The sequence below is a fragment of the Mobula hypostoma genome, chromosome X1 (genome assembly GCF_963921235.1).
Source record: "Mobula hypostoma chromosome X1, sMobHyp1.1, whole genome shotgun sequence".
Lineage (NCBI taxonomy): Eukaryota > Metazoa > Chordata > Chondrichthyes > Myliobatiformes > Myliobatidae > Mobula > Mobula hypostoma.
Genome location: NC_086128.1, coordinates 54,898,471 through 54,903,210, shown reverse-complemented (window position 1 = coordinate 54,903,210; position 4,740 = coordinate 54,898,471). Strand labels below are relative to the sequence as shown.

The 4,740-nt window shown below is 43.0% G+C and overlaps 1 non-coding gene across 1 annotated transcript; it reads right to left on the bottom strand.

Moving 5' to 3' along the window:
* Positions 1-3,507: 3,507 nt before the first annotated feature.
* trnac-gca (transfer RNA cysteine (anticodon GCA)) lies at positions 3,508-3,579 on the bottom strand. Its single transcript has one exon. It is a non-coding gene; the product is annotated as a tRNA-Cys (tRNA).
* Positions 3,580-4,740: the final 1,161 nt, after the last annotated feature.

The following is a 4,740-nucleotide window of genomic DNA, read 5'->3' as shown; positions in this document are numbered from 1 at the left end:
GTGGTACATTTTGGAAGGACAAACTCCAAGGCAGAGTACAAAGTAAATGGCAGGATACTTGGTAGTGTGGAGGAGCAGAGGGATCTCGGGGTACATGTCCACAGATCCCTGAAAATTGCCTCACAGGTGGATAGGGTAGTTAAGAAAGCTTATGGGGTGTTAGCTTTCATAAGTCGAGGGATAGAGTTTAAGAGTTGCGATGTAATGATACAGCTCTATAAAACTCTGGTTAGGCCACACTTGGAGTACTGTGTCCAGTTCTGGTCACCTCACTATAGGAAGGATGTGGAAGCATTGGAAACGGTACAGAGGAGATTTACCAGGATGCTGCCTGGTTTAGAGAGTATGGATTATGATCGGAGATTAAGGAAGCTCGGGCATTACTCTTTGGAGAGAAGGAGAGGAGACATGATAGAGGTGTACAAGATAGTAAGAGGAATAGAGTGGATAGCCAGTGCCTCTTCCCCAGGGCACCACTGCTCAATACAAGAGGACATGGCTTTAAGGTAAGGGGTGGGAAGTTCAAGGGGGATATTAGAAGAAGGTTTTTTTACTCAGAGTGGTTGGTGCGTGGAGTGCACTGCCTGAGTCAGTGGTGGAGGCAGATACACTAGTGAAGTTTAAGAGACTACTAGACAGGTATATGGAGGAATCTAAGGTGGGGGCTTATATGGGAGGCAGGGTTTGAGGGTCGGCACAGCATTGTGGGCCGAAGGGCCTGTACTGTGCTGTACTATTCTATGTTCTATTCACAGTAAAACAAGGAAATATAATAGAATTAATGAAAAATTGTTCTTTAAATAATCCCTCTTGATCCAACCTCCACAACCCTCTAGGGTAGAGATTTCCAGTGATTTGCCACCTTCTGCAAGAAATTCCTACAGACCTCAGTTTTAAATGACTTAACTTTGTACCTATGTCCCCTCATTCAATACTCTCCCACTGGTGAAAACATCCCAACATCTACCCTGTAATGCCCTTGTCTTTTACCCATTATTCTTCTAAATAGGTAGTTTCTTTCGTTAGTTGCTCAATTTAAGACATGCCACTTCCTATCATTCTTCTCAAGGGTCAGTTTCTTCATGCACAGAAGAAGAAGAAAGCCCTTAACTCCGAGCTGGATTCGAACTCGGGAGCCTTTGCTCCAAAGTCCGGTGCTGATGCCACTACACCATCAGCCGGCCAGGAATAGAATATAGAGTTCTGTCTAATAGAATATGAGATGATGCCTCTCATCATCTTGTACATCTCTCAAGTTTCTTTGAAACAGTTAAAAAGGTATTAAAAAAAAGACCAGCTACCATTTAACTGAGTAACAAATTACAGTATGTATTTAAATGAAATACAGAACAAATTAGAACAGTACCAATACTACTACAGTACTATAAAACTGTGTATTAATTGTTAGTGATGGAGGAATTTATCCAGTGTTTGCTGCCATGTTCTTTAGATTTCGTGTGAATGAACAAAATCAGCACAGACACCTAGTGCAGATAATGGACTGCCTTCATACGATGCTATTAATGATTACGTTGTCCAAATCTTCATTTTCATTGTATCATTCACATGATTGCCAATACCTTCAAATTCTTCGTAGTTTCTAACTTGTTGAAGTAGTGAAATTATTTCATTTTCACTCCCAGCTGTTTTTGGCATCTCTAAGCCTGAATACTTGAAACCACGGTGAACAAAACAGTTCCAAATTGTCTTACTGCTTAACAGTGACAAAAATCACTGTTTTTTGAGCACAAACTCGCGTAACTATTTTAAAACCTTGCTCTAAGCACGATGTAATGCCTAATTACTACACAAGTGCACGCATCTGACGCTAGTTCGAAACTTTTTCACAATGAAGGCTACCCAGGCTATTTTCTCAATTAGTTTTTGGTCTTTAAGAGTTGTCCCAAATGATTGGCTGCTGCATTTAACCAATGGTCTAATTAGCCAGAGTGCACTCTAGTTCGTTTAGAAAGAGGAACAAAACTATTCACAGTGTTGCAGTCATGGCTTTTTAGGATTGGAATTGATTTATTATTGTCACATGTATCAAGTACAGTGAAAAGCTTTCCTTGAATGTTGTTCATACAGATCAGACCATTATGCAATGCATTAAGGTCGAACAAGGTAACAATAACAGTAACAATGCAAAATAAAGTGTAATAGCTACAGAGAAAATGTGGTGCAGGTAAACAGAATCAGAATCAGGTTTAGTATCACTGACATATGTCATGCAATTTGTTGTTTTATGGCAACAGCATAGTGCATTACATAAATTATAAAACACAGTAATAATAAGTGTATGAGTAGTGCAACGGAGAGCAAAAATATTGAGGTGATATTTAGGTTGGTCTGTTCAGAAATCTGATGGCAAAAAGGAAGAAACAGTTCCTGAAATATTGAGGTGCACCTTCAGGCTCCTGTGCCTCATCCCTGATGGTAGCAATGAAAAGCAGGCGTGTCCTGGGTGATGGGGGTCCTTCGTGGCGGATGCCGCCCTTTTGAGGCATCGTTGTTTGAAGACATCTTCAGTGCTGGGGGAGTTAGTGGCCCATGATGGATCTGGCTGAGTTTGCAACACTCTACAGCTTTTTCTGATTCTCCATACCAGATGGTGATGTGACTGTTAGAATGCTCTCCATAGTACAACTGCCTAAAATAGCTGGAGTTCTTGGTGACATACCAAATCGTCTCAAATCCTATAGCCACTGTAGTATCTTCTTTGTAATCACATCAATACGTTGTGTCCAGGATGGATCTTTAGAGATGTTGACACCCAGGACTAAGTAGTATGAGGGTGAAGAGTCTAACTTATTGTACTATTGAACTATTTAATAGTCCATGTGGATATTCAAAGTTCAAAGTAAATTCATTATTGAAGTATGAATAGATTGCCATATACTATCTTGAGATTCATTTTGTTGTGGGGAAAAAGAAGTACATAGATTTTATGAAAGACTGTATGTAAACAGACAATGACTGGCGAACACTAATTTGCAAAAGAAGACATAAAAATACTGAGAAATGATTTGTAACAAGTCCTTGAAAGTGAATCTGTAGGTCACAGAATCAGTTATCTAGCTAATGTCATTACATTATATGGAGCAATGGTAGGGAGCTTGAGTTGGGTTACAGAACAGTAATGATCTTATGAACAATATAATGAGCTGGAGAGGCTGAAAAGCCTGTTTCTGCTCCTCTTGGAAGACCTTTCAAGAGTTTTATTTCATGAATAATTATAGTCTCTATAAGTGTCCTATCTCCATAATGTGTGGGTAAGTAGCGCATGGGCTCAGATATCCTTGGGTAGGTAATTAGAGAGCAGGGCTGGGTTCTGCCTGCCTAGCAGATTGAATTAAATGACATGAAACATAAAAATTTCACCGAGCATACTGAAATGTTCACTGAACCATGCTCCCTCATGCTGTGGGCCTCAGAGCTTTTGTTTTAAACTCAAATATTGTAAGGTAGGGAAGAGAAACAATTAAAATCATGCATGTGAAAACAAAAAGGGGGTACCTGGATTTGAACCAGGGACCTCTTGATCTGCAGTCAAATGCTCTACCACTGAGCTGTACCCCCACATTAAAAGCAACACATATCAAAGTTGCTGGTGAACGCAGCAGGCCAGGCAGCATCTCTAGGAAGAGGTACAGTCGACGTTTCAGGCCGAGACCCTTCATCAGGACTAACTGAAGGAAGAGCTAGTAAGAGATTTGAAAGGGGGAGGGGGAGATCCAAAATGATAGGAGAAGACAGGAGGGAGAGGGATGGAGCCAAGAGCTGGACAGGTGATAGGCAAAAGGGATATGAGAGGATCATGGGACAGGAGGTCCGGGGAGAAAGACAAGCGGGGGCGGGTGGGAAAAACCCAGAGGATGGAAGGGGTATAGTCAGAGGGACAGAGGGAGAAAAAGGAGAGTGAGAGAAAGAATGTGTGTATAAAAATAAGTAACGGATGGGGTACAAGGGGGAGGTGGGGCATTAACGGAAGTTAGAGAAGTCAATGTTCATGCCATCAGGTTGGAGGCTACCCAGATGGAATATAAGGTGTTGTTCCTCCAACCTGAGTGTGGCTTCACCTTAACAGTAGAGGAGGCCGTGGAGATCCCAGTCTGCGTCGGGTCTCGCCAATATATAGAAGGCCACATCGGGAGCACCGGACGCAATATATCACCCCAGCCGACTCACAGGTAAAGTGTCGCCTCACTTGGAAGGACTGTTGGGGGCCCTGAATGGTGGTAAGGGAGGAAGTGTAAGGGCATGTGTAGCACTTGTTCCGCTTACAAGGATAAGTGCCGGGAGGGATGGGGGGGACGAATGGACAAGGGAGTCGCGTAGGAAGCGATCCCTGTGGAAAGCGGGGGGGGAGAGGGAAAGATGTGCTTAGTGGTGGGATCCTGTTGGAGGTGGCGGAAGTTACGGAGAGTAATATGTTGGACCCAGAGGCTGGTGTAGGTGAGGACCAGGGGAACCCTATTCCTAGTGGGGTGGCGGGAGGATGGAGTGAGAGCAGATGTGCGTGAAGTGGGGGAGATGCGTTTGAGAGCAGAGTTGATGGTGAAGGAAGGGAAGCCCCTTTCTTTAAAAAAGGAGGACATCTCTCTCGTCCTCGTCCTCGCCCTACGTTCACCAGCAACTTTGATGTGTGTTGCTTGAATTTCCAGCATCTGCAGAATTCCTCGTGTTTGCGTGCCCCCACATTAAAAAGTCATTGCAGATTCCAGTAAAACTCCAATAATC